At 34.8% G+C, this 23202-nt stretch overlaps 1 long non-coding RNA gene across 5 annotated transcripts in view; it reads right to left on the minus strand.

The window, feature by feature from the left end:
* The window catches only part of LOC115279280, an 83456-nt gene extending 60825 nt beyond the window's left edge, over positions 1-22631 (minus strand). For 3 of the 5 annotated variants that reach the window (XR_003903334.1, XR_003903330.1, XR_003903331.1), the window contains exon 1: positions 22568-22631. This is a non-coding gene — a long non-coding RNA (uncharacterized LOC115279280). Of the gene's footprint in view, positions 1-22277; positions 22345-22567 lie in introns of those variants that run through there. The other 2 variants (XR_003903332.1, XR_003903333.1) reach the window with 2 other exon arrangements.
* Positions 22632-23202: the final 571 nt, after the last annotated feature.

Below are 23202 nucleotides of genomic sequence, written 5' to 3' on the forward strand. Positions count from 1 at the left end.
AGCCAGCATCACCTTGATACCCAAGCCAGACAGGGACCCAGCCAAAAAAGAGAACTACAGACCAATATCCTTAATGAATACAGATGCAAAAATACTCAACAATATACTAGCAAATCGAATTCAACAGCATATAAAAGAATTATCCACCATGATCAAGAGGTGATTAATTTAAAATGATATTGTTAGGACTTAATCCTATATAACTGGTGTTTTTTTAAGAAGAGGAAGGGATACTAGAGAAATGAATGCACAGAGTAAAGACCAAGTGAAGGTAGCCATCTACAAGCCAAAAAGAGAGGTCATAAAGGAAATCAACCCTGGCAAAATGTTTGTCTTGTACTTCCTACTTCTAGCATTGTGAGGAAAGTAAATTTCTGTTGTTTAAGCCACAAGTCTGGAGTACTTTGTTATGTCAGCCCTATACAATGCCAAAATTAAGCATAAAAATGCTGAAGTGGCTAGAATAACACTGAAGAGTTAAATTATATTAAACAATATACTTATAGTCTATAGATTATAGAAGAAGTCATAAAAATTGGAGAATGATTTAAATAACAATCAAAATCTAACCTGAAAAAAATTGAGATACTACCAAATAAGAATCAGAAAAAATCCAGAATCAATAGTTATATTTTCATCTTTAGAACTAGAAAAAGGAAGTAGCCCCCCCAAAAGTAGAAGAATAAGAAATAGCAGGAACTAATCAAAGAGAAATAGAAAAACAGTAGTGAAAATTTTAAAAACCACAACTGTCCTCTTTCAAAGATCAAGAAAATCAATAAGCCCATTTCTTTCCTGTTCTACCAAGAATACTTAGGTTATCTGAACAGTTGAGGGTTAGCAGAATTGGGGAACATAGTAACCAGTACTCAGAACTCATCAAAGGGATATTACTAAATACTTTGCAGTTCAAACTATTAATTGCTTTATGGAATCCATCAGGAAGCTCACCCACAAATTGCTGGGGAAGCATTCCTTATGGAATTTCCCAACTGGCCTATGGGCACCTGATACTCCATGTGCCTCAGACTCCCACTCCCATAGATATTAAGCAGAAGCTTTTGCAATGGCTAGTGAGTTTAGAAAGCTGACCTGAATCTGTAGACTGAAGAGAAAGCTTATCAATTTAAACATTTTAGGGCACCATGCTAGGGAAAACAAATGGGAAGTTCTAGGCACCTGGCCTGTCTCTATAGTAGGGGGGGAAGAATAACATAAGGATTCATCACAAAGAAGGAATAAGGAATGTAGAGTGCATCTATGGAACAGGTCTAAACAATTTTCAGAATCTCAGACTGACCAGTAAAGGTATTTTTCTTCCAAAGACAGCAAATTTTGGTAGTTGATGCCTTTTTTAAATGTAAATATAGCATTCTGAAGGCCAAACTAGAAGGAACATGAAAATTCAAGGTAACGATACCACCAATAATTTTCTATAGCCAGACCTCAAAATGGAGATCTATAAACTGTTTGAAAAAAACTAAAGATTCTTATAACAAAGTTCATTGAATTACAAGGGAACACAGACTGCTCAATGAAATTAGGAAACTATATATGAACCAAATGGGAGTTTCAAAAAGAAAGAGAAATCATTAAAAAAGAACCCAACAGAAATTCTAGAGTTGAAGAATATAATGAATGAAGTAAAAACTGCAACAGAGAGCAGTGAGAACAGACTTGATGAGGCAGAAAAAGAATTTGTAAACTTGAAGACATCATTTAAAAGTATCCAAAGGAGAAATAAGACAAAAGAAAGCTTAGATGAATTATAAGACAGCTTAAACTATATATGTTTTATGGAATTCCACAAAGAAGAGATAAAGAGAAGGGATAGAAAACTTATTTTAAAAAATAATGATGGAAGATGGCGGAGAAGTAGGGAGCTCTGTAGTCGCTGCCTGTCCGCAACTAGCAAACTGAGAAGAATTAAAAGACAGTATTCTGATCTCCAAGAATGGAGGTGCGCACACAGATTCCTTATTGATAATAACCTCAGGGATGCCTGTGGCCACCTCAAGAAACAAGCCAAAGCACACATGGTGGAAAGTCCCAAATATCACTGAGTAGGGAAATAAATTAATTAGAGGCATAAAAAAAGAAATTGAGAGACACCATTAAGAGAACATCTCCTGAAACGACAGGCCCTGGATAAAGAGCTTCCTTTAATAGAGCAGAGTGCAGAATGAGCTTTCAAAACTGAGAAGAGACAGAAAGCTATCCAAAATGATGAAACGTAAGAACTTTCTTCTAAAGAAATTCCAGGAAGAAATCACAGCAACAGAATACTCAAAACAGACACAAGCAACATAACCGAACAAGAATTTAGAATGATTGTCATAAAATTAATCGCTGGGCTTGATAAAAGCATGGAAGCCATCAGAGAAGCTATTGATACAAAGACTAGAGACATTCAAAAGGCTGTAAATGAGCTGAATAATAAAAGGGAGGCTTCCACTGCAAGTATTGAAGAAGCAGAGAGGAGAATAGGTGAATTAGAAGACACAGTTATAACAAAAGAGGAAGCCGAGAAAGAGAAATTGATACAGGAGCACAAAAGGAGAATTTAAGACCTGAGTGATAAAATCAAATGGAACAATATCCATATTATAGGAGTTCCTAAAAGAGGAAGAAAGAAAAAACGTTACTGAAAGGGTGCTGGATCAAATTATAGCCAAAAACTTCTCTAATCTGGGGAAAGAAAATGACATTGAAATTCAAGAGAGACATCAAACTCCCTTCAGACATAACTTGAGCCAACCTTTGGCACAATATATCATAGTGAAACTGGCAAAATATAAGGATAAGGAGAGAATTATGAAAGCAGCTATGGCTAAAAGGGCCCTATCATACACAGGGAAACCTATCAGAGTGGTTACAGACCTATCTACTGAAATTTGGCAGGCAAGAAAGGAATGGCAGGAAATCTTCAAAGTGATGAACAGAAAAAATAGGCAGCCAAGAATCTTTTATCCAGCGAGCCTGTCATTCAAAATAGAAGGGGAGATAAAGGTTTTCCTAAATAAACAAAAATTGAGAGAATTCATCACCATCAAACCAGCCCTACAAGAAATCCTAAGAGCGTCTCTGTGAGAGAAATGTAGCAAGGAATATAAGACACCAAAGACATCAATACACACATGAACTCTACAGAGAACACAATAAATCTAAACACACGATTTTCAATAATAACACTGAATGTAAATGAACTGAATACTTCAATCAAACGACTCAGGGTAGCAGAATGGATAAAAAGCCAAAGTCCATCTATTTGCTGTCTACAAGAGACTCACCTTAGACCTGAAGACACACCTTCAGATTGAAGGTAATGGGATGGAGAAATACCTATCATGTGACTGGATGTCAAAAGAAAGCCAGAGTAGCCATACTTATATCAGACAAACTGTACTTTAAAGGCAGTAAGAAGAGATGAAGAAGGGCATTATATAATAATTACAGGGTCTCTCCATCACGAAGAGCTAACATTTATAAACATCTATGTGCCAAATTCAGGGGCATCCAAAAACATAAAACAACTAATCACAAACAGAAACAATCTTATTGTTAAAAAATTGCTAATTGCAGGGAATTTTAATACTCCACTTACAACAATGGATAGGTCAATCAGACAGAAAATCACTAAAGAAACAATGGACCTGAGTGACATACTGGAACAGTTGGAATTAATAGATTTATTTAGATCTCTGCATCCTGAAGCTAGGGTATTCACTTCCTTCTCGAGTGTGCATAGCACATTCTCCAAAACAGATCACATACTGGGTCATAACAAAGCCCTCCATAAATACAAATGCATTGAGATCATACCATGCACAATTTCAGGTCACAATGGTATGAAACTTGAAATGAAAACACATGAAAATGGAAATACAACAATCCAAACTGTCTGGAACACAGCAAAGGCAATACTGAGAGGAAAGAATATTGCAATCCTGGCTTATTTCAACAAACTAGGAAAATCACAAATTCAAAATCTAACAGAGCACCTAAGGAAACTAGAAAGAAAGCAGCAACAGCACCCCAAACCCAGAAGAAGAGAAATAATAAAGATTAGGGCAGAAATAAACAATATCAAATAAAAAACAATTGAACAGATCAATGAAACCAAACGTTGGCTCTTTGAAAAAATAAATAATATTGATAAATCCAATTTCATTCGTGATTTTGTCTATTTGGGTGTTCTCTCTTTTCTTTCTGAGGAGTTCAGCTAGAGGTTTATTACAAATGATCCCTCAAAAATACAAGCAAACATCAGAGATTACTGTGAAAAATTATTTGCCACCAAACTGGACAACCTAGAAGAAATGGACAAATTTCTAAGCACAGATGCATTACCAAAATTCAAATGAGAAGAGAAAGAAAAATCTGAACAGACCCATAAAAGAAATCAAATCAGTTATCAAAAATCTCCCAACGAATAAAAGCCCAGGACTGTATGGATTTACAGGGGATTTCTACCAGATATTTAAAGCACAGTTAACACACATCCTTCTCAAGTTATTCCATAAAATAGAAATAGAATGAGTTCAGAAGTTTTCCTTCTATCAAGCAAGTAATACTTTGATTCCCAAACCAGACAGAGACCAAACAAAAACAGAGAACTACTGGCCAATATCCTTAATGAATACAGATGCAAAAACACTCAACAAGATATTAGCAAATCAAATTCAACAACACATAAAAAGAATGTTCCATCATGATCAAGTGGGATTCATTCCTGGGTTACAGGAGTGGTTCAGTATTCACAAATCCATCAATGTGATACATCACATTAACAAAGAGGAAGATAAAAAACCATATGATCCTGTCAATAGATGCAGAAAAAGCATTTGGCAAAATACAACATCGCTTTTTAATAAAAACCCTCAAGAAAGTCAGGATAGAAGGAACTTACTTAAACAGTATTAAAGCACTATATGAAAAGACCACAGCTAATACCATCCTCAATGGGAAAAACCTGAGAACTTTCCCCCTGAGATCAGGAACACGACAGGGATGTCCACTCTCACCACTGTTGTTTAACATAGTGCTGGAAGCCCCAGCATCAGCAACCAGACCAAAAAAGGAAATAAAATGTATCAGAACCTGAAAGAAGAAGTCAAACTTTAACTTTTCGCAGATGACATAATGTTCTACGTGGAAAACCCAACTGACTCCACCAGAAGCCTTCTATAACTGATCCATGAATTCAGGAAAGCCACAGGTACAAATTCCATGTACAGAAATTGGTTGCATTTCTATAAACCAATAATGAAGCAACAGAAAGAGAAATCAAGAAATGGATCTCATTCACAATTGCACAAAAAAAAAATGATACCTAGGAATAAACCTAAGCAAAGATGTAAAAGACTGTATGATGAAAACTATAGAAAGCTTATGAAGGAAATTGAAGAAGACACAAAGAAATGGAAAAACATCCTATGCTCATGGATTGGAAGAATAAACATTGTTAAAATGTCATTATTACCCAAAGCAATCTACACATTCAATGTAATCCCAATCAAAATTGCATCAGCATTCTTCTCAAAGCTAGAACAAACTATCCTAAAATTTTATGGAACCACAAAAGACCCTGAATAGCCAAAGGAATATTGAAGAAAACCATTTGTAGCAAAGTGGATGGACCTGGAGGGAGTCATGCTAAGCAAAATAAGTCAGGCAGAGAGGGACAGATACCATAGATTTCACTCATTGGTCTAACAGAAGAAACCTAATGGGCACCATGGAAAGGGGAATTGGCAGGGGGTGTTAGGGAGAGGTAGTGAGGCAAATCATGAGAGACTCTTGAATACTGAAAACAAACTGAGGGCTGGAGAGGGAAGGGGAAAGGGGTGGTGGTCATGGAGAGGGGCATTTGTGACGAAGAGCACTGGGTGTTTATTGCCAAGTTGTTTTCCATATAACTTATTTAAAAAATAAATAAATAATATGAAAAAAATGAATTTCTCAAATCTGGGAAAAACATGATCATTCAGCTATATTAAGCACATAAGTCTCTAAGCAGATTCAACCCAAGATAAAAATTAAAGAGATACTTTTGAAAGCAGCGAGAAAAACTTACCACATACATGAGAACACTCATAATGCTCTACATGGATTTTTTTCAGCAGAAACCTTGCAGGCCAGGAGAAGGTGAGATAATATTTTAAAAGTGCTGGAAAATTACCCTGCCAAGAATACTTTTTCTGGCAAAGCCGTCCTTCAGAAATGGAGAAATACTTTTCCAAACAAAACTCAGAGAATTCATCATCACTACAGCTGCCTTACAAGAAATGCTAATAGGAATTCTTTAGGTTGAAATAAAAGAATACTAATTAGTAACATGAAAATATAAGCAGTTTTAACACTCACATAGAGAGGTAAGTATATAGTCTGTTAATGATGTGTACATCATTTAATTCCAAAAGATGGTTAAAACACAAAACTACTAAAAAAATTATATATAATAATGTTAATAGATAAACTATATGAAAGATGTAAATTGTTACATAAAAATGTGGGTTCAAGAATAGATTATGTCTGTAATTGAGGTTGTCAGCTTAAAATAGATTGGTATAACTACAAAATATTTTATGTAAGTCTCATAATCAGAAATAATACTGAAAGGTACATAGTAGATAAAGAAAAGATAGAATAGCAAAAGAGGAAGAGAAGAACAATGGAAAAAAATTTTAAAAGCCAGATAATAATAAGATGGCAATAGTATGCCCTCACCTAGCAATAATTAATTTATCTACTCAAAAAACAGTGGCTGAATGGATAAAAAACCAAGACCCAACTATACACTGCCTACAAGAGATTCACTTCATCTTTAAGGACACACAGAAATTGAAAGTGAGGAAAGGAAAAAGACATCTTATGTAAATTGACACCAAAAAATGGAGCAGGCGTAGTTATATAAGAAAGAATAGATTTTAAGTCAAAACCGTAGCAGGAGAAAAATAAGGTCACTATATAATGATAGAGGGGTCAATTCGCCAAGAAGATATAATAGTTATAAATGAACCAAATATTGGTACACTAAATATATTAAATATTAACAAGTAAGGAGAAATATACAATAATAAGGGATTTTAATATACCACTTTCAACAACAGATAGATTATTCAAACAGTAACTCAATAAGGAAATAGCAGACTTCAGTTACATTAAAGAATAAATATACTTACAAATATGTACAGATCATTTGATTCAAGAGCATCAGAAACTACATTCTTCTAAAGTGCAATGGGAACATTCTCTAGGCTAGATCATATATTTGGCCCCAAAATAAGTCTTAATAAATTTAAGAAAATTGATGTCATCTCAAATATCTTTTTCGACCACCGTGTTCTAAAACTAGAGACAAATTCTTATAGGAAAATTGGAAAATTAATATTTTATTTCAGCATAACATACTGCTGAATAGCCAATAGATCAAAAAAGAAATCAAAGGAAAAAAAAGTACTTTGAGACAAATGAAAAAGGGAATACACATACCAAAACTTATAAGATGCTGCAAAAAACTGTGCTAAGATGGATGTTGATAATGATGATTATATAGGTGGTGGGGAGGCCAGATTTCAGTTAAATCTCCTAGCTATTCCTCATAGAACTGAGGTAACTAATAAAGACCTATGAGGAAATAAGTTTAGACTAAAATACAATAGGAAAGATCAATATAATTAAAAGCTTGTTTTTTCAAAAAAATTAAATGATAAATAGTAAACTAACAATAAGAGAAAATTCAAATAAAATCAGAAAGATGATATTGCAACTAATGCTGCAGAAAAACAAAGGATCATGAGATTTCTAGAAACAATTATGCCAGTAGGTGGAATACTTAAGAGAATGGGGAGATTACTAGAATCATAACATTTCCAAACTCATTTTATGAGGGCAGCATTATCCATGATACCAGAAGCAGACAAGGACATGATAAGAAAATAAAAATAACAGACCATTTTCCCTCCTGATTACAGATAGAAAAATCTTCAACAAAATGGGAGCAAAGTTAACAGCATTAAAAAGATCATATACCATGACCAGGTGAGAATTACCCTTAGGCATACAAGGGAGGTTCAACATTTGCACATCAACTAACATCACAGTAAAAGAATGAGAAAGTTATATAATTATTTCAATAGATGCAGAAAAAGCATTTATCAAAATTCAATAGATTTTCATAACAAAACTCAGCAAATTTGATATACAATGTAACTGAACATAATAAAGACTACATATAATAGCACACGACTAACATCATACTTAGTTAACATTGAAAATCTGAAAGATTTTACTCTAAGGTCAGAAACAAGAAGAATGCCCATTCTTGCCAATTTGTTCAATATAGTATGGAAGTCCTAGCCAGAGAAATTAGACAAGAAAAAAAAAATTAAAAGCATCCAAATAAGAAAGGAAGTAGAATTTTCTATTTGTAGATGGTATCATACAGAAAAGCCCAAGATTCTATAAAAAAAGAAACTGTTAGAACTCATACATTCAAAAGTTGTAGGATACAAAATCAGTATACAGAAATCAGTTGCATTTTTATATACTCACACAGACTATTTGAAAGAAATTAAGAAAACAATCCCATATACAATAACATCAAAAGAATATAGTACTTAAATCTATATATAACTAATGAGGTTAAAGACCTGCACTCTAAGAAATGTAATCTATCCGTTAAGAAATTAATGCATGGATAGATATTCCATGTTCATATTTTGGAAGAATTACTGTTGTTAAAATTTCCATACTAGCTGAAGCAATCTGTAGATTCATTTCAATCTTTATTAAAATTTCAGTGGTAGGGGTACCTGGGTGTCTCAGTTGATTAAGTGTCTGACTCTTGATTTTGGCTCAGGTCATGATCTTACCATCATGAGATTGAGCCCCAAATTGGGCTCTGTGATGACAGTGGGGAGCCTGCTTGAGACTCTTTCTATCCCTCTCTCCACCCCTTTCTCACTTATATTCTCTTTCTCTCTCTATCATAAATAAACTTAAAATTTTTTTCAGTGGTATTTTTCAGATACATAGAAAAACAATCCTAAAACTGCAAGATACCACAAAAGACCCCAAATAGCCAAAGGAATTTTGACAAAGTAGACAAAAGCTAGAGACATCATAATTAGTAACTTCAAACTCTATCAAAAACTACAGTCATTAAAACAGCATGTACTAGTATAAAAACAGACATATGGACAAATGGAACAAAATAGCAAACCAAGAAACGAACCCACACCCCTATGGTGCACTAATCTTTGACGAGAGTGGAGAGAGGACAGTCTCTTCAATAAGTGGTGTTGGGAAAACTGGACGTTCATGTACAAAGGAATCTGGACCCCTATCTTTAAACCATTAAAAAAAATTAAGTCAAAATGGATTATAGACTCAAATGAAAGACCTAAAGCCATAACACTCCTAGAAGAAGGCATATGGAAGAAAAAAAAACCTCTTTGCCATTGTTTGCATGATGATTTTCTGGATATGAAACCAAAAACATGAGCAACAAAAGCAGAGAGACAAGTGGGACTACATAAAACTAAAAAGCTTCTACACAAAGAGAGAAAGAGTGGAAAGGCAGTCTATGGAATGGGAGAATATAAACTATATCTGAGTGGAGGTTATTACCCAAAGTATATATAAAGAAATCATACAACTTAATAGCAAGAAGATACATAATCCAATCAAGATGGTCATGGGATCTGAATAAACATTTTCCCAAAGGAGACCTCCAAATATCTAACAGGCCCAAGAAAAGGTATCAATATCAATATTCAACAGGAAAATGCAAATCAAAGTCTTCAATAGATATTACCTCACACCAGTTAGGATTGCGTTATTGAAAAGCCAAGAAATAACAAATGTCAGGGAGGACATAGAGAAAAGAGAATTGTACAATATTGGAAGGAGTATAAATTGTTATAGGCATTATAGAAAACAATATTGAGATTACTCAAAATAGTAAAAGTAGAACTGCTATTTTGTGAAGCTTTGTGTTTCCCCACCCTGTATTTGTATGTTCAAATCATCCTATTTATAAAATGACAATATTCAGAAGTGGAGCCTTTGGGAGGTACTTAAATTATGAGGGTGGAGCCCTCATGAAGGGAATTAGTATTCCAATAAAAGAGACCCTGCAGAGCTCCCTAGCTCCTTCTGCCTTGTGTGACTACAGCAAGAAGTCCACATCGCCAAGGACACCTGGGAGGCTCAGTTAGTTAGGTGTCCTACTTGGGTTCAGGTCATGATCTCACACTTCAGGAGTTCAAGCCCTGCATTGGGCTCTGTGCTGATAGATCAGAGCCTGGAGCCTGCTTCAGATTCTGTGCCTCCCTCTCTCTGTCCCTTCCTTGCTCAGTCTGTCTCTTTCTCAAAAATAAACATTAAAAGAAGTCAACATTAAAAGAGTCAAGAGGGCTCTCTCCTGACCATGTTTGCAATTTGATCTCAGACTTCCAGCCTTCAGAACTGTGAGAAATAAATATTCACTGTTTGTCAAATACTTGTCTGTGGTATATTGTTACAACAACCAGAACATATCAATATGGCTACCTTATGATATGTCAATTCCATCTCCATGTCTAGATCTAAAGAAAGTGAAATCAGTATCTAGAATATTTATACTCTTGTGTCCATTGTAGCATTACAACAGTATAAAGATACAGAAAAAACCCACATGTCCATTGATTGATTTATGGTTAAAATTTTTGGTATACACCACACACACACACACACACACACACACACACACACACACACAGTATTCAGCCTGAAATCAGGAAATCATTGGGACAGCATGGATGAGGCTTGAGGACATATGACATAAGTGAAATAAGTCAGAGAAAGATAAATACTGAATTAATTCACTGATATACAGAATCTAAATAAAGAAGAAAACCAAACTCACAGGAACAGAGTAGAATGGTGGCTGCCAGGGACTGGCAGAGGAAATGAGGTATGTTGGTCACCAGGTACAGACTTCACTTATGAAATGAATAATTCCTGGGGATCTAATGTACAGCATGGTGACTACAGTCAAATATATTGCATTGTGTACTTAAAATTTGCTAAGATAGTGTTTCCACTGCCAAGAAAAAAAAGGTAACTTTATGAGGAGATAGATTCATTAGTGAATCGTAATCATTTCACATATATTAAAATTTGTGTTTTCCACCCTTTTCCTCTTTCCTTTTTAATTCCATTTTTTAAAATCTTTTCATTGCTAAAGCCTTTAGGCAAGGCACAGCTAGTAAAGTATCCATGCCAAGGGGCAGCTTAGCATGGTGTGTCAGAGCTCAGGCGTGGTGAGGAAGTTATTGTATGTGTTAATGATTGCTGGAATGTTTCAGAGTCCACACAGGTCTCTGGACCTGGAAATGGTGTCATGTGGAGGCTAGAGGATAGCACTCAAGACAGGTATTTATCAGTTATCCATTTCTATATAAAAAATTAGCCCAAAACTTACATTTAAAGACTACAAATACTTCTTATCTTATGTGGTTTCTGAGAGTCAGGAATCTGGAACAACTTATGTGGCTGTTTGTTACTTAGGGTCATTCGTGAAGTTGATGTGGGGTCTTCTCACTTGGAGAATCTGGAGCTGGAGATTCAACTTGTGTGACTATTGGCAGGCCTCTGTTCCTCACTGTGTGTTGGCCAAAGGCTTTAGTTCCTTCCTATTTGCATATAGCTACTCACAGCATGGAAGCTTTCTTTCTCCCAGTATAATCTAATAAAGCTAGAAAAAGTACTCCCAAGAGAAAATGCTCCAATTTTTTATAAGTTAATATTAGAAATGACATTCCATCACTTCTTCATCACATATACTAGCACTGGTACCAGGTTACTAGAGATTACATAAATCTCCATGTATCAGGAGGCACAGATCAACTGAAACATCTCAGGATACTTACCATAGGGTATAAGAGTCCAAGAAGATGAAATAAGGTGTTTATGCCTAAAAATGAGCTGATGTAAACAGTCAGTGCTCCAGAGGTATGAGAGCAGCCTGGGAGAGGGGTCAGAGCCTAGCAGAATGTCCACATAAGAGAGGCAGCATGAGGAAGCAGTTGGAATCAGAGATTGGTGGCACAGAGGGAGACCGATTATGTCAGTAGTTATACAAGGGAACATGGGAATCAAATAACTTTGAAGAAGCTATTTACAAACGTATAAAAACATAAAATAAACCCTTTGATGTTGGCTTGGAATTGGAGACATGGCTTCTAGGTAATTAGATGGGGAAATATAGATTTAAATATGCACAGGTGATCCTTGAATAATCCGTGAATAATAGATTGGGGCACTGGCCTCCCCATGCAGTCAAAAATCCATTAATAACTTGTGACTCCCCAAAAGTTAACTACTAATAACTTATTAACTGGAAGAGTTGCATAAACAGTCAGTTAACAAATATTTTTTATGTTAGATACTATATTCTTACAAGCTAAAGAAAATGTATGGAAAATGCATTTATAGTATTGTATTTATTTTAAAAATCCACAAATTAGTGGGCCTGAAAGTCCAATCATATTCAGTGTACAACTGCATATGCATACACATGCACATACATGTCTTCCCCAGCTCTGTCCATAAAGAGTGCATCAGAGGAGCAAATTACCAGCACCAATAATCAGTCAGTCCCCAGGGCATGGCTTCAAATATGATTCTTCTCCAAAACGAACTAAGCTTCTTTCAGAAATAGCTGAATTCAAGCCAACATCAGGGAAACGTCAGGCTGGCCTAGAATATCCTGCTGTACCCAGGAAGCAAGGAAGTGTTTAAGGAGTGACGGGGTCATGTCAAAATGGCCTAAGAGCCAGCTTGAGTGGACTTCTACTGACCAAAGTGCAAGGAATTTGAGCATCCAAATGAACAATGACACCAACAGTCTACTGAATAGATAGGAATATAAGTCCATATTAATATAAATTAACATAGGAATACATTTAAAGTTTGAATAGGAATAAGGTACTTTTGACTTTTAAATGACTTCCATACAAAATGCTTATTAATCATGAAAGGGTGAAAAATCAGCTTCCCATGAGAGAAGACTGGTTGACACCACATTGATCGAGTGATCCCAATGATCATTAGCAATGTGATCAGTCAAAACCGGTGAGCCACTCAGTAGTTTGTGATGAGAAAATAGCATCATTGTCATGATATTCATACCAAATAGTTGTAGCCTGCACTTAATTATGAGAAAACATCAACATACCAAACTGAGAGACAGTGTACAAAGTAATTAGTTTAAAATCTTCAAAATTACCAAAATTCTAAAATAACTGTTACAAATTGAAGAAGACTACCATGACATGATGACTAAATGCTAGGTATAATTCCAGACCTGATACCTTTCCTATAAAAAAGATTATTGTAACAACTAGTGCACTGATGTAAATTTATGATTCCTATGGTTGTATTTTAAGAGATTGTTTTTGTTTATAGGAAATACACATTAAAATATACATGTGTGATGCGGCATCAGATTTGTAACTTCCTCTCAAATGTTACAAGAAAAACTGGAAAAAGGTTCTTTATAATGTATTTGTGACTTTTTCCATAAGTGTAAAATTGTGAAATTTAGAATAAAACTTGAATAAAAAGATTTAACAGTTAGCTTTTTGCTATTAATTCTAAATTAACTGAAATATGATCAGTTATAAAAGTTACATGTGTGTTTGAGCACAATGGCTACTGACTTATTGTCATGTAAAGAGGTCTTCATATATAATACTTTATGTGTTTTTTAGCTTGTTATCCATATCTTCTATTTCCTGCAAGTTTTTGTTTGGTCTGCTTGATAAGTCAGTTTCTGATAAAAGTATGTTAAAAGATTGCTGCCTTCCACTGGGAATATTATTTTGCTATATAATTCTGAGATTATAGGAAACAAAAACAATAACTTAAAAAGACATATGCACTTTCATGTTCAGTGAAGTGTTATTTGTTATAGACAAAACAGAGAAGCAATCTAAGTGTCCATCAGTGGGTAAATGAATAGAGGAAAAAGTGGTATGTGTATACAATGGAATACTATGCAGCCATAAGAGAAGGAAATCCTACCATTTGCAACAACATGGATGGACCTTGAGGGCATTACGCTAAATGAAATAAGTCAGAGAAAGATAAATGCCATATGATCTCACTTATATGTGCAATTTAAAACAAAAAGAACTCCTTGATAGAACAAACTGGTGACTGCAAGAGACAAGGGAGGGGAAGCAATATGGATGGAGTCAAAAGGTACAAAGTTCCAGTTATAAAAAAATGTCATGTGTGTAGTGTACAACATGGTGACTATAGATTATAAAACTGTATTGCATCTTTGAAAGTTGCTAAGGGAGTAAATCTTAGAAGTTCGCAACATAAGAAACAGATTTTTTTTAACTATGTGTGGTGATAAATGTTACCTAGACTTATTGTGATGGTCATGTTGCAACGTATACAAATGATGAATCATTGTGTTGTATACCTGAATCTCTTATATGTCACTTATATCTCAATTAAATTTTTAAAATAAGTTGCTTTCTTCCCTACTAGTTCCTCTATCCTCCATGCACACATTATCACCTGTAATCACATACAGGTCTTTATAAAGGCAGTTTTAAAACTATTAATCCAATTTTAAAACACTGTTCCCAAAACTAAATGTAACATATTAACCCAAAATATTTAATTGCTGTTATTGGTCTGTTAAAAATCTACAGATTTACAATAGCTATTTTTTAATGAACTCAGTAATAATCTTTTATTTAAGTCTTCAACTGAACCAAAGAATCATTGAATGGTTAGTCATTTCTATAAACCACTGCTGTCTTTAAACATGCAACAGCTTGTAATAATCGATTTTTTATTTGCAATTTTAAAAATTCTGTAATTAAAATAAGTGAATACAAGTTCATGATTAATCTTTTTGGTGAACTTTATTATTTATCACTATTATACATTCCATTTTGCCTGATATTAGTATTGTTCCCCAGCTTTATTAGAACTTATCTGATCTTTTTGCCTTATTTCTTAACTTTTGTTCATTTATAAATAGCACATAGATTTTTCAAACTACTTTTATTATATTTTTAAGCATTTTTATCATTAGGTACGTTTGTATTTGTTTAAAAATTTTTTTAATGTTTTACTTATTTTTGAGAGAGAGAGAAAGAGAGCACAAGCGTGAGCAGGGGAGGGTCAGAGAGAGAGGGAGACACAGAATCTGAAGCAGGATACAGGCTCTGAGCTAGCTGTCAGCATAGAGCCCAACACGGGGCTTGAACCCACGAACGTGAGATCATGACCTGAGCCGAAGTCAGACATTTAACTGACTGAGCCACCCAGGAGCCCTAGTTTGTATTTGTTTTTTTTACCTTTTTAGTTATGCTTTCTCTTTACTGTATTTTTTTCTCTTCTATCAGTTATGTTTTATTTTCCCTTTATTCCTATATTGTTTGGATGTAAAATTGAATCCTTTGTTTTAGTAAGTATGATACTTCAAAATTCTTATTTAAATGTCACCACACTGCTAGATAATATATCATATGTTAATTTTTATTTCCCCTATTGCATCATATGCTGTTTCACAATACCTTAATTAAAACATTTTCCTTTTAATATTAAATTATTATAACTGTCCTTCCTTCAGACAAATTTATCATCATTTGCCTCCTTGTTGAAGTTAGTTTGTAATACTAAAATAGAGCATTTTTCTAATCATTCATGAGTATAGTCACAGTGGTAAAAAATTTGCCAGCATATGCATTCCCAGGTGAGGCTGGACAAGGGAATGCCCTGCCTTCTGACTTCTGCTCTCATACTTGCCTTTTTGTGGTCTGTTTTTAACATTTTTATGCAATTATTTGGGTGATGTTACTGTTTAAAGTGGCCCCGAAGTGTAGTGCTAATGCTGGTGTGCTTTAGCATGAGAAGGCTGTGATGTGCCCCACGGATAAGATACTTGCATTAGATAAGCGTCCTTTAGGCACGAATGTTAGTGCCAATGGCTGTGACTTCAATGGTAATAAATCAACAAGACCGTCCATCCAGAAAAAGGGAGAGGACATTTGTCCTTCTGTTTGTGTGGCCACTACAGAAAGTGCTAACATAACATGTCCAGTGCATGATAAAGCTAGGGGAAAGATGGAAAGCACCTCATTGTGTGGTTTCATGAGATGGTAGATGATGAAAAAAACATGGTGGGCAGCACTGTTACGAGGCTGAAACCCCCAAAAGTTCAGGTCCACATTACTTGGGATAAAAAATGTTAAATATTTTTTGTTTCAAATAATGGGAAAGCATGAAAATGTGAAACTTGCAGGTAGGACAGTTTCTACGGATGAGACTCAGAAGAATTTTAAGAACAGCTGCTAAGTGTTCTACAGGAAAGGCTTGTATGGAAGGCACACATGAGATGGCTTGTTTTATAAGGACTTTGGCAAACAAACCTATAGAAAACAAATAACACTTTGACAAAAATAATGTGCCCAGAGGCCCAAACAAACCCAAGTCTCTATTTCTCCTGAGATCAAAAGCTTAGTATTTGGCAATTCAATGTTCCTGGCAATTTACAGAATAGAACTACCACAAATAAGAAGAATTGAAGAATTGACTCTATTTTCTTCCTGACTCTATCTATCTATTTATATATCTATCTGTCTAGAGAGATATATAGTTTAATAGAACTACTATTAGTAAGGGTCTATTAGTAGTTTAGAGTTAAATCTGTCTAAAACTGTCTTTTTCACTTTTTCTTAAATAATTGCTAATCTGGTTATAAAATCTTAGACTGATAGTTATATTATTTCAGGAGTTCTATGCTTTCATTGTGTTTCTACTTTTTTAAATTTTTGTAGTTGACATACAATGTTATATTAGTTTCAGGTATACAACATAGTGATTCAATAATTCTATACATTATGTGATGCTTATCTGGATAAGTGTAGTTACCATCTGTCATCATGAAATATTATCAACTAGATTTTCTATGCTGCATTTTTTCATCCCTGTGACTTAATTTATAATTGCAAGTTTGTACCTCTTATTCATCTTCACCTATTTTGCCTCCACATTTGCTGTCAAGGTGCTTGTCTTATTTTTGGAGAGTATTATTGAAGGATGAAGGGTTAAATGACATTATATCTGAAGTTTGAATTTATAAAAATAAGAGAGATTAAACAAAAATGAAAAAAAAATCTAATGATTCTTCATCTGGGTGATACAAGCATAGGGATTCAATTTGTTCTTATTTAATTTAGAAATATTTTATAATGTTTTAAAATGAAAATATAAAAAGATCTTTTCAGGTTTAACCACAAGAGCCTGTTTTGGAACCCAGCTTGAACTCACATGCTTAGCTCTCTGCCTGCTGTTCCTTTTATGTTACTGACTCTGGAGAGTTTCCTTTCTTTTTTGTGGACTCAGCCATGCATTGAAAATAATTTTTGTTATAGATTATTTAGCACTTGTATGTTTATACTACCAGAATTTTTATATTATCTTGGTCTACCATCCCACTGGAAACATTAATTTTCAGGAAGGATATTGAAAAAAAGAATAAGAAGCAGAAATTACAAAAGAAAGTAACACAGAATTTGACTACATCAAAATGAAAAGAGAATGCCCTCTCCTCATAATGCCTCAAAACACAAGCAGCGTATGAAGCATTTATACAAGAAAATAACGGGCTTCCCACAATGTAAACAATCCATTAGATAAAGATGATCAACAAATCAGTGGGAAATATGAGCAAGAAAATGGTAAAGAGATTCACAAAAAAGGAAACAAGATTAAGCAATTAATGCAGTTCCTCAACTGCATTATTTAAGAAATATAATTCTAAATAAAATTAGGGTACTTTTTAATATATCATTTCTATCACTCAGGTTCCAGTCATAAGTTTAGAAAAATATGTTTATTGTTTTAATAGGGATATTCATTTATTATTTGAGAGACAGAGCATGTGCAAGATCAGGGAAGGTACAGAGAGGGAGGACAGACAGAATCCCAAGCAAGCTCCCTGCCAACATGAGACTCAATAACACGAACCGTGAGGTGAGGTCATGACCTGAACTGAAGTCAAGAGTCAGTTGCTTAACTGACGGAGGCATTCCTAGAGACATTTTAATATCAATGGTTGGTTAATTAGATATCAAAGGGCTTAAAAGGCAAGAGAAAAATAGATTTTTGTAGAAGTAACAATTTCTAGAAGCAGTTGCCTCTCCAGGGCTTGGAAAACCAATGGAACACTTCTGCAGGATTAAAACCTAAATATTTGAAGTAGGCAGTTGAAGAAAACTGGGATAATTCCTGAAGAGGGAATGCCTCCTGTTTGGTGCCCACAGAAGCGGGCCCTGGAGCGCTGGAACCTAGGTCCCTGGGGCGGAGGCTGGCTGATGCTGGACCCCAGCAGCTCAGAAGGGGGTTCTGAGCAGTTGGGATTCAGTGTTCTTGATGCACTGCTTTTACTGCGGAAGCCTGATGCAGCCGGTGTGGGGACTAGGAGATAAACGTTAACATGGGAACAAATTGTTGCCACCAGGATGAGCTGTGCTTGGGATGTTGACAGAAATAATTCGCATACAAGGAGCAAGACCTTTTTCCTTCTCCATCTTTGCAGTTACCTCCAGCGCATCCTGCTAGCAGAGCCTGCCAGGGATCCAGTAACCCAAGCAGAAGCGAGAGATTAGTCCCAGCTCCAGCGTCAAAGATGGACTCGGAGCTAACAATAGATAACTTAATGACCAGTATACTAAACGTCAAATGGACATAAATAAATAGAAACCCTTAACCCCTGATAGAGTTTGGAATCTAATTTGATAATAACCATGCTGGAAAACAATTTTGAAATATGTAGTAAAAAGTAGGAAAAGTTCAAATGATGCAGCATTCTTTCAAGTGTATTCCCTATCTTCAATTTGTACACAGGGTGATATATACAAGAGTGTTTATGGTGATTTACTGAATAGCAAAGAAAAGAAAGAAACATGACCTAATTCACCATAAATAAGAAATACTGTATTTTTCTAATATAGAGCCATCTTAGAAAGATTGATATAAATATATATAAATATATAAATGATTATATACACACACACATTTTAAATATGTATTCCTTAGGACTTTGGAATTGTGAATTTAACTATCGCAGTTTTTTTTTAATGTTTATTCATGTCCTAAGAGAGAGAGAGACAGAGTACAATCAGGGAATGGACAGAGAAGGAGACACAGAATCCAAAGCAGGCTCCAGGCTCTGAGCTGTCAGCACAGAACCCAACGCGGGACCAGAACCCATGAAGAGTGAGATCATGACCTGAGCTGAAGTCTGATGCTTAACCAATTGAGCCACCCAGGAGCCCCTAACTCCTTCAGTTTAAAGAAAATGCTACCATGTAACTAATAGACAAGGCCATTTTTCATTGTCAGAATATTAAGGAAAATCAGGCTTACTATTTTTTTATTCAAATAAGCATGTTCATGAGTCACCATGACAGACATTTCACTTCTGAAATCTAATTTTAACATATGTGCACTGAAGAATGGAAAGATATATACATACAAACAAATAGATGGATTGGAAAGACAAGGAGACTGACTGTATTTAGCAAGCCTGAGATAAAAAAGGCATTGTCCCTCATTCATAAAAACAAACAACAAAAAAACTCTTTGTTTTTCAGTTCTTGTTAAACTCTTTCAAGCATGATCTATCCCAATCTGTGCCTTTGTTAGGGACACAAAATTGTATAGCCTGATTATATTTTCCTTCGGCCTGTGGAGGGTGAGGCATATATACTGCTTTTGCAAAGTGAAGTAAAATAATGGTGAATGGAGACATGCAAAGAAAATATGAGACTTCAAGTAGATTTTTAAATGGAGTGATCTTTGGAAAGACTCCATATACACAGTACGGATGAAAGATTATTTCTTTAAAACTATCATGACTAGAATCTCTGAAAAACCAGTACCCCACAGATGAGATTTAGTTTCCAAAAAAATCAGCCAGATATTAAGAAGTAATGAACTGTTTCTGAAAATATCTATAGAAATTACAATCAAGAAAACAAGAAAATAAACCTCTCTATTAACCTCCTTTTAGAATGTTGAAATTTCAGGCCCAATAGACAATATAAGAGCAAAGTATAGACTGTGATTCTAAAGTTCTTGGAAACTTTTATCTATTTTAAGTAGAAATCATTTTCTTCTGTAGATGGACTGTTCATTTTTGTATTCATGCCAAGAAATGGAAGTCGTAATGTTCATAAGCGAATGCATGGGGCTAGCTGTCAGGTTAAACTTTCTGTTTGTGTATTGTTCTGAATTTGAAAGACTTCTTTAAAGAGTAAATTAAGTACAGTCACCCTATTTCACTACGTAGAAAAAAATATTCATCCTAATATTGTCTTAGAAACGATCAAGGAAGCCACTAAACACAAACAGTAAACACAAACACAAACAAACACTAAACACAAACAAACCACTAAAACCCTAACTTATTTCAATATCAACAGCACCAAAAATGTTTTAAATACACATAATGCAAAAGAGAGACTTTTGCCACTCACACTTTTGGATATGTTTACCACCTTTTGTACACCCAGCAGTCAGAGGATCTTCATCTTTAAAAGACTATGCCAACAAAGTAGGTATCCTTTTTATATTATCATCTCAATGATTATGTCTTATATAGTTTTCATTTGAAATATTTTTGAGAACCAATAAATAAAAATTCTAAAGTTGTAAAATTTGTTGGAAAGATCTAATGAGGAGCACCTGGACGGCTCAGTTGGTTAGGCATCCGGCTCTTGACTTCTACTCAGGTCATGACCTCGTGGTGGTGCTATAGAACCTCTGTCAAGCTCCATACTGGGTGTGAAGTCTGCTTAAAATTCTCTCTTTCAAAAAATTAAGTTAAATTTAAAGATATAATGAGATAAAATCTAATCAACTATATGTATGGGAGTACAATAGATCATTTGGGGATTTAAAGAGAAGATATAGTTCCAATAAAAATAATGTCTATTATGTATAAAGCACATGCTTATGTAAGATATTTTTCTAGTGCTCTACCTATATCTCTCATACATAATCCTCTGACATTGTTCTAGGAAGGATAGTTTTATTTGCTCAAGCTACACACATAGTTATTGACAAAAGCAGGATTTAAATTCTGAGGTTTTACCGGTGTGTTGTGTTGTCTCTACCCTATATATAGAGATCTTAATAGCACATTATTTAGTGATGAAAACTAAACTCTCCAGTACACTTGCAGACATTCATAAGAATGTGCCATTGATTCTAAATAGTGATAGATGTGGGCACACTTTAAAATATTTTACTGTAAATATTGCAAAGCTAGATATAGAATTAAAATTATTGGTACAGTAATGGGAGAAGAGGCAGAATCACTAAGCCAAAATCTTTCTTTCTTAAACCTTTTCTGTTTTTAAAACTATTTGATTATTTTATGTTAAATTTTCTATAGAGCTTCCTGTAAGAAATATCAAATGGTTTCTGGCCTGCAGGCATTCCATTGACACAACTGTTACTGAAATTACAAAGACTCATTTACTTTAGTAGCAGTAGAATCATAACATCCAGTAGAATTATTCATTTTAAATGCCAACTCATGCTGAGTACTACAAATGCTTATTCAAAAAATTGAAGACAATGAAGGAGGGTAAGACTTGAAATTTTCTGTTTCAATATTAGTTTAAATGAATATTGTAATTAAGAGTTACTTTTTACACTCAAATCTTTCATGTTCTAATGGCATGACTTTTTGAAGACATGAAATAGTTTGAAAAAAAGACTGCATCTTTAGTAAACAACTTGTAAGTGATAAATATATCATTTGAATAAAATCTAAACATATAGAGTAAAATATATTATGAAAATATATGGCAAAGATAGAATATTAAAAAGAAAAAATATAAAAGGTAAGTGATGCAACCACACTCAACTAAATAAGTATCTTTATCAAAAGTTGAAAACTATGGGGGTGCCTGGGTGGCTCAGGTGTTTAAGCCATTGGTGGATCTCTTGGTTTTGGCTCAGGTCATGATCTCACAGTTTGTGAGTTTGAGCCATGCAAGTGTTGACAGCACAGGGCCTGCTTGGGATTCTCTCTCTGTCCTTCTCCTGGTCTCTCTCTCTGTCTCTCAAAATAAATAAATATACATTTAAAACAAAAAGTTGGACACTATGGAGTCTAATCCAATCATGGAATGCAACTTCTGCAGAAGTAATGAAAATTTAAATTGGCCTGCTGTATACACACATACCCCTCTCAAAGCAGTGAGCTGGAACCAGGCTCAGTAGTATTATCTGGGAGATCGGGTGGGCATTAAAGATGTTCTCAATGATGTAGGGTCATGTGCTGGAAGGAGCAAATATATCTTTGAAGACAGACCTGGGCTAAGCCAGCTACAGGCTTGGGAATCTATGAAATCCTTAATATAAACAAAAGAAAAACACTGTGAATTGCTGGTTGAAGGCCAGTGTGAAAATAATAAAGAGAAATCTCATTAAAACGAAGTCAGGGGGTTCAACAGGGAGAGTTCTAGTGCCTTACCCCACCTCATTTGTAAATCCAACAGGAACAGTGGAACTTTGCACTTGGATACTATTTTTCTATCCCAGCAGGAGGAAGAAAGGCTTTCCTCATCTCCCAGGCAACAGCCCAGCCAATGAGGGACAATCACAACTCCTCAACCAATGAAAAGCCACTATAGGTAAATCTCCCAGTTACTCCAATGGATTTTTTTTGTGCACAACAGCCTTCCCAGCTTCTCACTTTCATCTATCCTTTGTCTCATCTATCCTTTGTTCTGTGGACTTGACTATGTTGTGGGGTATTGAGTTTTTTTAGTTTTCCCCATAGCTTGCTTGACCCAGATTACAGTTCTGTGCTATCCCAGAATAAACCAATTTTCTTGTTAAAATAACTGGCAGTTCTATTTTTAAATTTAACACCAGCCTTTATAATGGAGACACTGAAATGGGATGAGGTGAAGTGCTAGTTAAAGCTTTCTGCCAAAATGCAAGGAGGGAGGGATATGACTTTCCCATGGAATTCTAAAACAAATAATCTGCCATTTTTATGTATTGCAATATGTTCTTCTATGTGGTCTTTTATTATGCCAAAAATTTTGATTTTTGTATAGTCAGTTTTTTCAATCATTTCATTATAATTTGTGCTTTTGGGTT

The sequence above is a fragment of the Suricata suricatta genome, chromosome 15 (assembly GCF_006229205.1).
Source record: "Suricata suricatta isolate VVHF042 chromosome 15, meerkat_22Aug2017_6uvM2_HiC, whole genome shotgun sequence".
In the NCBI taxonomy this organism is placed as follows: domain Eukaryota; kingdom Metazoa; phylum Chordata; class Mammalia; order Carnivora; family Herpestidae; genus Suricata; species Suricata suricatta.